We start from the raw sequence: 13,623 nt of genomic DNA, 5'->3' as shown, positions 1-13,623 counted from the left end.
TTTTTGTCTCTTTCTAAACCCCCACTTCCCTAAAGTAGGAGGTGGACGTTTGGTTGGACCATTCCGCAATTTTCGAATTCGACGCGAGCGAAGCTGTGGGCAAAAGCTAGTTAAATATAAATAAAATCTTGCTTACAGAAAGGTTTCAGTTAATGTTTCCAAAATACTAAATTCGACACCATATGAAATATGAACTACGCTCAGTGGTAAAGCAGGAGACACACGTCAGGGATGAACTCCGGAGCTGACGCCCCCTCGCCACGTGGACAGGGCTGACCCTTCCACACAAAAAAACAAAGTCCAAAGGCACCTTGCAACAGTAGCACCAAAGAAGTTTCCTTGCACATCACAATTGTACTTAAGTTAAAAACGTTAAGTTTAACATTTAAGGTTTGTTCCCGACTCCTGTGAAACAAATAAATTGGCCACATTAGTCGAGTGCCCTCACACATATTGATAAACTAAAACAAAAAATGTAAGCGAGCTCACCGGAGACCCGCACCTATCTTAAAAAGCACGCATTTTACATACATACATACATACAATCACGCCTGTATCCCATAAAGGGGTCGGCAGAGCACATGAAACTACTAAAGAAAAAAGGAGGGTAGTTGGAATTCGAGCTGACACCACGCGAAAATAATAGCTCCGCATAGATTAAATCGAAATAGTTAAAATAAGCCCCCGGGAGTCCGGAAGTTGGCATATTATTTAGTTGAAGGTGCATGTGAATCGATAGTGACGATATTTATATAATTAAAGTGATGTTTGAAGTGGAAAGACAGTGATACGTATGTGATTTAAGTTGAGTCATTTGTCAATGACGGCATCTCTGTCGCGCGCGTGGACTCGCATATAGGACTCACCGCTCGCACGCGCTAACAGCGGCGCCTACCCAACGCAATAACAAACCGACTTCACAGCAAGTATACCTAGATATTAAGAACAGAAACACAATAAAACATTTAAGATGAAGTGCTTAGGATGCAATTTAGACATAAATGTCCGCTTAGAGCTATTGAAATGCGTCACCTGCCACGCAGCGTATCACTACTCGTGTACTAGCATGACTTCAGCCTATTATAGGGAACACGGGAAGGATCTAAAATTATATTGGACCTGCCAAAATTGCAATAACGTCACACGTAGGAAAAGAGATGATAACACCCCAGTACGAAATCGATACTTACCCCCAGCACCAGCGTCGGTCCCCGGCCTCGACGACACCACCATGTCAGTCGACGATCTGCTAAACTTAGAGGAAGACACTCACACCCAAACATATAATAACACCGAAACAAGCATCACATCACACAACTTATCTACAAACATCGCACCCTCAACAATAAACGACCAGCCGCTCACACTAGACCAACTTAGCGCCCTATTGGATAAAAAATTGGATCGATATAAAACAATCATGTTAGCTGAGATGAGAACTACTATACTAAAAGAAATAAATACAAGTATACACCAAATAAAACTAGATATAACTAAAGAAATCAGCACATTATCAACGCAACACGAAATTCAAAAGAATGAATTACTGAAAACTAAGACAAAAATCGAACAATTAGAGAACGAAACCCAAAAATTAAAAACGGAACTACAACAGCTAAAATATCAAATAGGGACGGAAACAAACTCCACTAAAAATATCGAACAAAACAAAACAATAATTGTGTATGGCTTGGACGAGTACGAATTGGAAACGGAACCAGATTTATGTTATCGTGTTGATAACATGTTTTCAGATATTATGAATATAAATATTAACGGATTTATAGAACAGGCCACTCGAATAGGCAAAAGAGGGCACCGTCGTCGCCCTGTACGATTAGATCTCTTAAGCAGACGTATGACTAACTACGCACTTCAAAACGCACACTATTTTAAAAACACAGGCTACGCAATTTCACCTCTCTTAGATAAGAAAGCATTAGAAGAAAGAACGCTACTTAGAGAAAATATGAAAAAAGCACGTCATGAGGGAAAATATGCTATCATCAGGAACAACAGGCTCTTTATAAATGGTATAGAATACGTCCATGACAAAAATAGGTCACAAGAAATGCAAGCACAGCAACTAGACACAAAACAAGACGCGCAAATCATGCCTACATGCAAACAACAACAATCAACTCCGGCCACACAATCAGACGGCACCAACAACGAAAATAATTCCTTTCGTGCATGAATTTACTATCTTAGTTCAAAATGCCCAAAGCCTAAAAAATAAAACCGACATCATGGAGACCCTTCTGCTAGACAAAAATATTTCGTTAGCATGTGTAACTGAAACCTGGATATCTGAAAACCAAAAGGAATTAGTTACCATTAACAACTACGATTTCGCAGCTTCATATAATAGGAGTCAACATCAAGGAGGAGGTGTGGCAATTCTGTTGCAACAAAACATCGAATTTACTGAAAGAAAAGACTTAGCTAAATTATCGAAAGAGTGCATTTTTGAGTGTTGTGCCATAGAAATACCCAAGGAAAATATACTTATAGTTAACATTTACAGACCAGATCGAGAAATTGAAACCTTTTTTAATTGTTTGAATATATTACTTTGTAAGATACAAAACCTAGAGAAAAATAGACACATCTTTATAGTTGGCGACTTTAATATAAATTTTTTGGGTAATTCACCTACAAAAACCAGATTAATAGAAACCATGTTATGCTATAATTTTCAACAAATTGTAAAACAACCCACAAGGGTGAAAAATAGCTCATCTACATGTATCGATTTAATATTTACTAATCAAACCAATTGTAAGGTTGAGGTAGAAGATAACGGCATATCGGACCACAAAAGCGTTTTAATGACACTCCAAAGACAAGATACACACAATACTCAAAAGCAGTGGTACGCACACAGTAGAATATTTAGTGAAAAAAACATGGTACTATTCAAACAAAAACTCGCTGAAATAAATTGGAATGACATACTATTAACAAAAAACAACTTAAATCAAAATTTCCAAGCATTTCATGACACATTACAAAATATTTTAAATACATATTTACCAAAGAGACGTATTAAATTAGTATCTCCCACCCATAATAAAACATGGCTAACAAAAGGTATAAAACTCGCTTGCCGCCATAAAAGACAGCTAAAAAGCTTCGTCAATACCACAAATAGCATAATCATACACGACCACTATAAAAAATACGAGAAAATCCTCAAGAAATGCATACAAAAATCGAAGAAAATCAATCACATTAATCAAATTAAGAGATCAAATAATAAAGTAAAAACAATGTGGACACTAATTAATAACATAACCCGGAGAAATAAAAAAATTATCCGTAAAAATATAACTTTAAAAATAGGAGATAATATTTTAGAATCGTCCGCGCGAATAACAAACATGTTTAATGAGTATTTCGCATCGGTAGGCGAATCATCGGCTCCCGCGCCGAGCTCCCCGCCACCACCGCCCCGCGCACGCGCGCCCGCGGGAGAGATAACACCACGTGTCGGTCGACCTGTTATCTATCCTACTACGAATTCCATTTATATTACTCCAGTCAAAGAGGACGAAATACGGAAACTGATACGTCAATTAAAAAATAAAAAAAGCTATGGCTTTGACGAGCTTCCAGCTGCTTTAATTAAGAAATGTGATGTTGAACTAGCGACCCCACTAACTCTATTAATAAACCAGTCTTTTGACGAAGGTACTTTCCCAGAACTATTAAAAACATCTAAAATTAAACCAATTTTAAAACCAGGCGGTACTGCACATAGCCCAAACCAATATCGACCGATTGCCCTTCTACCATCCGTGTCAAAAATCTTTGAAAAATCTATGGCAAATCGTTTGTATAGCTTTCTCGAAAAATATAATATTTTAGACCCTAATCAACACGGATTTCGAAAACGCCATTCAACAACCCTAGCTGTTTACCATTATATAACACATATCCTGGAATACTTAAACATAAAACAATATAGCATAGGCCTTCTCTTAGATATGACCAAGGCATACGACAAAGTATCACACGAGATCCTATTGAATAAACTATACGGCGTAGGAGTACGCGGCATGGCCTACAAATGGTTCCAGTCATACTTACAAAATCGGAAACAATACGTCCAAATAGATTATTACGACCACCAGAACCGAGAGATGATCAGCTTAAACTCTGAACTGCGTCAAACAACTTGCTCCTTACCTCAAGGTAGTATCTTAGCTTGTACCCTATTTTTGGTGTATATCAACGATTTGCCAAAAATCATAGATGTAAATACAAAATGTGTTATGTTCGCAGACGACGTCTCTTTGCTGTTTAGTGCCACAGACAGTACCGAAGCAAATCAAAAACTCTTGAATCTTTTAAACACTGTTAAAAATTGGCTTGCCGAGCATAATTTAGATATAAACCTACAGAAAACAAAAATTATCCAATTTAAACCTACGCAGAAAAAATCCTTGGAACTAAAGCTTGAAATAAGTAAAAATATTATAGAAGAAGTAAATGATTTTAAGTTATTGGGAATAACAATAGACTCAGGGTTAAACTGGAAGGCTCACATCGAAAGTCTTAAAACAAGAATAGTCAAGTTTATCTACGCCCTTGGTATATTAAAAGCGAACACTGATCTTGAGTCGGCTTTATCCGTGTATTTTGCTTATATCTATTCTGCTCTCCGATATGGCGTACTTCTCTGGGGAGATAGCACAAACGCCAAAGAAATATTTATCCTACAAAAAAAGTGCATTCGAATCCTGGCGAACATACGCGTCCCTAACAGTTGCCAACCGCATTTTATACAGCAGGAACTGTTGACGCCTCAATATATATAATGGAGGCTGCACAATTTGTAAGGCAACATACAGAATTATTTCCATTAAAAGAAGATACTTGTAAAACCAGAAGTCAATATAGGAATAAGCTGTTAATACCTAAATCCAACTTAGCTATGTATAAAAAAGGACCACACTATAAATGTATTCAAATCTTTAACAAACTCCCGAATACTATTAAATTCGAACCCACTGATAAATTGTTCAACTCTAAACTGAAATGCCTACTATTAAAAAAATGCTATTACACAGTCGAATCATTCCTTAAAGATAATACACTAGTGTAATGTGACATCGAATTGGTTTAGGACTTTTAAATCATAATCTTTTATATTTCTACAATCATACTATTATAAAATGACATTTATTAAATTAAATTAATATCTATATTAATAACTTGACCAATTAATTAATACAGCGATTTTCTAAAACAACATACTGTTAAAATTCCTAAATTAATCATTGATGTAATGTATAACCTAAATTAAGTTATATATTGTGTGCCCTTACTGTTGGGGATATTACCAGGTTGATGATGAAAACTATTACTTGTACCATCACATTTACTTTATTCACTTATAACAAACATATTAACAACCAATTTACAATAAATAATTCAAGACTTCTTCACTACTACTCGTCTGTACTCGAACTGGCCCCCGTCACTGCTTGTCCGCCATTTTTATAACATTCCAACATGGCGGAAACCCAGTGACTACTATTAGTCAATTGATATTCTTTAATACTTTCATCATAAATGACAGTAAGATAAATCAAAATAAGGCATTAATAAATAATTACTCTAACAGCTCGGCCATCCTGTTCGAGGCGAGACCCTTCGCCAAAACTTAATGTGAAATAATTCAAAAGAAAGACAATATCAGTTTATACAAGAAAAAGATTATAAAAGTGTAGTATAATATGCATTTGAAATAATTCTTAAACAATAGAAACACAAAACATCACTTCACTTCATACCGATACCTTTACCCCATAATTACGATATCCTATAAAATGGATTTTTAAATATTTCCATAAATCTTATCAAGAAATATAGGCCCGTGAAAAATAAATATATGAATAACATTAACTTCGATACAATTAAATTAATTACATCTAATTAAATTCATTACATCCAATTGAATTCATTACATCTAATTAAATTATGATAATTAAATTAATTTCACAAGTTATAAACATATTTAAGTAAACAATGCAACACTTCACTTCACACTTCACTCGCGAAACAAGCAAAAAGAACACATTTACACGGTTTTATGACATCACCACCTCATCACACGATTGAATGAAATTCCCGTGCCGCCACGGGCTTTGGCAACATGATGTACCCGTCCGCTGCAACAGCATCATGGGCCACCCAAGCTCTGTCAGCCTGGATAGTGCTGCCGATGCTGCTCATCACGGACGCCGGACATTGCGCCGCCAGACGCAAGCTCGCATACCATGCCAGCGTATGAGGACCCACGGTGGACGATCGAAACAGAGGTATCTTTACCCTGACCCTCTCACCTGGGCACTCCTGGGTCGGAAGTGAATCTACACCCCGACCCTCTCACCTGGGCACTCCTGGGTGGTAAACGAATACCAGACCCTGGCCCTTTCACCTGGACGCTCCTCGGTCCTTGATCTGAAACTTGCAACACTTTCTTTAGGAACATAATTTCGACTGTCTTCGAAATTATGGTAAAACGATTATGGTTCGGTAATCAATTCAATAAGTCATAATGTATCGATAGTCGTTATGATTAATTAAATTATTGTCATCGCCTATTAATATATCTACTGTTTATATATACTGAGTAATTATATTCAAGATTTTTCAGATGTATATATCATACACATTTACAGAATCTTTAAATACTCAAATGACCTGTCAATAAAATATCGCGCCTAGTTAATATTTACCATTTGTAACGTAAACATATTATATTACGCAACCATTTAAGACTAATCGCAAGTACACGACTACGGTGTAGGTCCTTATTATTATTTTTTTTTATCCTGTTATTATTATTATTATTTTAGGTACTAGCTAAGATTGATGCAATAGTATGCCGAAATAGAAAAACTCTTTGTACATATACTATTTAGGTTACAGGTCAACAATAGCGACACCCGTCAGACATTATATACATAATCTCTTTTTTTTTTATAAATACCGTGTCGTATGAAAAACCAAATACGATATCCGACGTATCTTTATTCGCGCTGATTACAAGCCGCAAGTGGTAAGCAATTCATTTAATTATCAAAAGATCTATTCACACATAAAGCAAGTATATATTTTCTTTTCATGAAAAGCTATCGCGAATTTAAAGACAAAAGATTATTAATGTTTGCTCTCTAGATTTCAAATTGCACATTTTCAATTTATTTCTTTTATCTATGAAAGGGAAACTAGTCGTTAGTAACGATTTTATTTTAAATCTAATAGGTCTCTTCATAACCGATACAAAGTTTAAGTACTTCACTTTTAATATTTTACGAGCTAAACCTGCTAGGTAATAAGTTTTATATGTTATCAATAAAGTCTCTTTTTTGTTACTTTATTCTTGATCACCTAAGACTATAAAACATGTAAAGAACTGGATACACGTATTACACGTAGCCAAAAGATAAATATGTAATTATTGCTGTACTGCTTTATCCAATCAAAAGTCGCAAATAATATACATTCTGATATTAAGGCACAGTCATTTATGTTGTACTTTTATATTCATGTTTCATGTATTTATAAAGGTTGAAATGAAAGTCTTTCACGTTCATCAACGTGCTTAAATGTTATGCACGTATATCCACGCGCTTTGAATCTCGCACGTTCATCCACGCGCTTTAAATCTCGCACGTTCATCCACGCGCTCTAAATCCCGCACGTCCATCCGCGTGCGTCAACTATTTATTCCACAAGATACGATTCATTGTGCAATACCCTGGCTCAAGTCATTATTTTATACTGGGGCCAAAATACTCGAGTTTACGCGTACATATGACTCTATGACCTACATATGACTGACTCTACATATGACTGACTCTACATATGACTGACTCTACATATGACTGACTCTACATATGACTGACTCTACATATGACTGACTCTACATATGACTGACTCTACATATGACTGACTCTACATATGACTGACTCTACATATGACTGACTCTACATATGACTGACTCTACATATGACTGACTCTACATATGACTGACTCTACATATGACTGACTCTACATATGACTCTACATATGACTACATATGACTCTACATATGACTCTACATATGACTCTACATATGACTCTACATATGACTCTACATATGACTCTACATATGACTCTACATATGACTACATGTGACTACATGTGACCATCACCCATGTCATGTCACATGCACCATAATATATAAGCATATCAAGATTGAATCGTTATTCTTAAGAAGCAAACAGATATTACTTTATTTACTAATAGTCTGAAACATGTCTTAATGATATTTATTCACACCATAGATGTAATTTTTCGATTTCCCATCGAATTATCACTCATGATCACCATGGTAAAATGCGAAGAATTTTGTTTTATACGTTGCTTTGATTAAATAATTCTGCCATCACTGGCCATTATAAAATAGTATTCATAAATGTGGTAGCATACCGTCAACAATCAAAATGAGATCAATCAGTCCAATTCGTGAAATAAAACGTTGAAAAACAACACATTACAATTCGTTGAGTTTTAAAACTTTAAAACGCTAAACATTTTTATAACGAGTTATCATAAAATATCTGAAGATGATTAGAGATACAACTTACTCTCCATTATTCATACCAGGGATTGGCAACCTTATTATCAAAGTTGTTTATTTAAATTCAGTACTTAACAGAATTAAACTACCCACAATTGCACAACTTCAATTTTAACGGTTAATATAATATGTTAAATTCACTATTAAATATGTATTTGCAAATGAACAGGAATCGTTTTTGTTCAAAATCGTACTTAAAGCATTAAATATCAAAATTAAGAACTGCATTATAATTCTCAGTTTGAATTGAGATCAACTTTTCATAAGTATACATAATTTTTACCAATCTTGTGTTACCGGACACGAGGGATTAAATTATTGAAGTACTTTATGAGAACATATTTTACACAGCGTATTTCATTCAGCATGAATGTTTAATTGTTTATCTGATCTGTATAACTTGATAAGCTCGAATATGTATAATTATATTATAATAACAGAATACAACAGCAGGACAATTGCCTCGTTGGAATAAATTACACCACTTTTCGGAAACAACATAAAATGGCTTGTGTTTAACAACTCGAGGCATCGTTAAATAAAGCAGTCGTTTAATCAGAACTTTATTTCTATTGATAAGATACAAATTTACTTTACTCATAATTCCACGATTTCCTTATGCCAATTAATTTATGAAATTTTACTGTCACAAACTGAATGACGTATCATATGACGGCGCTTATTGTGTATCCAGAATATACTAGTCATATAGTTATCAGATTTATGTGTTTCAATAACTAATGGGCAATGTAATGTTACACACCTTTTGTAAAAAGATTTTTAGGTACAAAAGTAAGTCATCTTTTAAATAAAACAATAATGAGAGTTCATCAATTTATACTGCCATGAGGGTAGATTATCAAACCAGTTTCAGAACATGAAGTTTAATTTTAAGAAATAAATATAATACATGTCTCACTTACCAAAGCAATTTAAATGCACGTTTCGTTAAATAAATCCGTTACATTATTTTGACTAAAAAAAAAAAACCTTACACTTGTGCGGCGTGGCAAAAATCTTATCGATTTTTGTTTCGTCCAACTTCTGAACTGTTGGGGATATTACCAGGTTGATGATGAAAACTATTACTTGTACCATCACATTTACTTTATTCACTTATAACAAACATATTAACAACCAATTTACAATAAATAATTCAAGACTTCTTCACTACTACTCGTCTGTACTCGAACTGGCCCCCGTCACTGCTTGTCCGCCATTTTTATAACATTCCAACATGGCGGAAACCCAGTGACTACTATTAGTCAATTGATATTCTTTAATACTTTCATCATAAATGACAGTAAGATAAATCAAAATAAGGCATTAATAAATAATTACTCTAACATTACAGGGTGTCATGAACTGGAATCAAATGTAAACTAACACCTTATTATGTACATGACAATGCAATATTTAATAAATGACTAAAGCTTCAGTGCCACTCTTGGCAAATAAGGGGTTGAAAGAAAACGAAACTGTGACATTGCAGTGACAGGTTGCCAGCCTCTCGCCTACGCCACAATTTAACCCATATCCCACAGTCGCCTTCTACGACACCCACGGGAAGAAAGGGGGTGGTGAAATTCTTAACCCGTCACCACACAGGCCACGCATTTTAAACTTTAAAAAAATTGCCATACTTAGTTAAACTCAGTTTATTAAAAAAAAAATCGGTTCAAGTAAGGTCTAGAGCCAAAGCACATTACCCCATAACCAGATTTTAAAAATTCTGACCTCAAAAAATTGCTTTTTTTCGCTCTCTGCCATGGAATTACCCAGAATCTTCTTTTTAATTACAATTTTCTTCAGGTTCTATTTAATATGATTTGTCGAAGCTACATTAGGTTGTTAAGTAATTTGCGACTCGTAATACGCTGGCGAAATGTGTCGCGCAACAATGTCCCCTATAACAGCTGAGCTGACCGAGGACCGCCATCTTGCCGAGCTAATTTGCTCGGGCGAGGCAAACGTGCGCGCATAAGCAGGACGTTTGCCTCGCGAGGCGTGCGGTCTGTGTGGTCCGGCTCTTTAGTAAAATAAAGGTATTTCTGTTGCAGGGCAAACTCCACAGAAGATATCAAGCGGCGGACCCGAAACCTACAAATGTGCTCACTGTAAATATACGACGGTTCAGAAACTACGCTTAATTAGGCATTTGAGTAAACACACCAGTGAGAGGCTGCACCGGTGTGACCAGTGCAACTATACTTCCAGCTCAAAAAGTAATTTGAAAATTCATTATAAGAAACACACCGGGGAAAAGTCATATAAGTGTAACCAGTGCAACTACGCTAGTAGCCGGAAAGATCATTTCCTAAATCATGTAAGGACACATACTGGGGAAAAGCCATATAAATGTAACCAGTGCAGCTACGCTAGTAGCCAGAAAAATAATTTGATAAATCATGTAAGGACACACACTGGTGAAAAGCCATATAAATGTAACCAGTGCAGCTACGCTAGTAGCCAGAAAAATAATTTGATAAATCATGTAAGGACACACACTGGTGAAAAGCCATATAAATGTGATCAGTGTGACTACGCTGGTAGCCTAAAAATTTCATTGAAAGTTCACGTAATGACACATACTGGGGACAAGCCATATAAATGCAACCAGTGCAACTACGCTAGCAACTACAAACAAGATTTAAAAGTTCATGTAAGGACACACACTGGGGAAAAGCCATATAAATGCAACCAGTGCAACTACGCTAGCAACTACAAACAAGATTTAAAAGTTCATGTAAGGGCACACACTGGGGAAAAGCCATATAAATGCAACCAGTGTAACTACGCTAGCAGCTATACAAGTTCACTGCAAGTTCATGTAAGGACACACACTGGGGAAAAGCCATATAAATGCAAGCAGTGTAACTACGCGAGTAGCCACAAACGTAGTTTGCAATGTCATGTAAGGACACACACTGGGGAAAAGCCATATAAATGCAACCAGTGCAACTACGCTAGCAGCCATAAAATGTCATTGCTAGATCATGTACAAATACACACTGGGGAAAAGCCGTATAAATGCAACCAGTGTAACTACGCTAGTAGCCGGAAAAGTAATTTGCAAACTCATGTAAGGACACACACGGGTAAAAAGCCATATAAATGCAACCAGTGCAATTACACTAGCAGCTATAAACATCATTTGCAAAGACATGTAAGGACACACCGGAGAAAAATCATATAAATGCAAGCCTGTGCAATTACGCTAACAGCTATAAACATACTTTGCTAGTTCATGTAAGGACACACACTGAGGACAAGGCATAAAAATATAACCGGTGCACCTACGCTCGCAAACGAAAAAGTAATTGTGAAATTTGTGATACTCATGAATGTATTATTTGAGGTATGCAACATAATACCACGCGTTCCTGAAGGGTCGTGACAGGCAGACAGACGTATGGACGGACAACAAAGTGATCCTATCAGGATTCGGTGTTTTTTTGCCTTGTCCTTCAATTTCTAAATGAATGGAAAAAGTTACACCTCCGGCAGGTCTCGAACCTGCGACCGGCTTTGCCGGAGCCGTCGCTATGACCAACTTAGCCACAGAAGCTTTAAACCAAGGTCTTTGCCTAGACCGTACCATACCATGACCGTGCTAGAAGCGTATCCGTCAAAAAATATTCTTTGTGTGAAAACGATGAGACCAAAGCTACCTGGGCAGTATCGTTGACCAGAGTGGAGGAACTGAAGCTGACATTGAATCTCGAATAAACAAAGCCCGAGCCGCTTTCGGTCAGCTTAAACCGGTGTGGAGCTCCTCGACCCTGACTAGAAGAACTAAACTGAGGATTTTCAATTGCAACGTAAAGGCCGTATTACTGTACGGGTGTGAGACCTGGTTTGTCCGCAAAGACCTATAATAATGTCAAAACTCCAAGTGTTTGTGAACAAATGCTTGAGGCAGATCCTACGTATCCTTTGGCCTAACTGAATCACAAACGCCCACTTATGGAGAATAACTGGACAAGCACCCGTACAAGAAGAAATACAGACGCGGAAATGGCATTGGATTGGACACATCCTCAGAAAACCTGATACCCACCTATCCAAAATAGCCCTCACCTGGAATGTACCCGGAAAGCGCAAACCATGCCGCCCTAAATCGACCTGGCGTCGTTCGGTTCAGCAGGAGCTCAGGGTGCTAGGCATGGGGTGGGAGGACGTCACCCAAACTGCCCAAGACCGGAGTAAATGGAGAAATATGATTCGAGCCCTACACCCCAGCAGAGGGTAACAGGATGCAAAGAAGAAGAAAAAAGAAGTATGAAAACGATGAGACCTTGCTCACTAGCCCGTTCCGTCACCGGCCATGCTCGGCCCGGGCACTATTGTCGGCGAGAATATTCGTCGGAGCGGACACGCGACGTGCGGAACACGCGCCGCGCAGGACGCGCCGTGTAGGACACGCGCCGCGCGGGACACGCGACGCGCCGACGCGAGCCGGTCTCTGCGGGCGGCGGTTGTAACCGCGTATGATAATCATTGCATACCCGTTGTAAACGGGCTGTATACGCGTTGCTTTGGTTTAGAAAAGAAAAAATTAATTGTATGAACAGTATCAATGGAACTACCGTAAATTGACCTCCAGTAACCTATTGATACTGCATAGGAATAGAGACCATTAAAAAAAACTAACGCAACGATACGAGCATCAAACGGGTATGGAACGCCGTCGACACGTTCAGTGGGCAAGGTAGACCGTATGTCATGGTATGGTACGATCTAGTGGGCATAGACCTTCAATCTCAATCTGTCCTTCAGCAGGACGACGGCCGACAGAAAGCGTGCAACGTGGTACTTTGAAGCCTATTTTGACCAACACAAGGATTATATTTCACTAAGTCATTTGACAGTAGATAAGAGAAAACACCCTTGCAAGCACAATAGTTATTTGACAGTTCATATGAGTAAACAGTATGATGAAAAGCATTGCCAGGCTGGCAGGGACGGTCGCGTGATAAACGATA

The 13,623-nt window shown here is 37.3% G+C and overlaps 1 protein-coding gene across 1 annotated transcript in view; it reads left to right on the top strand.

The window, feature by feature from the left end:
• The window catches only part of LOC125239543, a 72,137-nt gene that overhangs the window by 1,366 nt on the left and 57,148 nt on the right, over nucleotides 1-13,623 (top strand). The gene's annotated exons all lie outside the window — the stretch shown is intronic.

The sequence above is a fragment of the Leguminivora glycinivorella genome, chromosome 25 (genome assembly GCF_023078275.1).
Source record: "Leguminivora glycinivorella isolate SPB_JAAS2020 chromosome 25, LegGlyc_1.1, whole genome shotgun sequence".
In the NCBI taxonomy this organism is placed as follows: Eukaryota; Metazoa; Arthropoda; class Insecta; order Lepidoptera; family Tortricidae; genus Leguminivora; species Leguminivora glycinivorella.
This window is presented reverse-complemented; position numbering and strand designations above follow the sequence as displayed.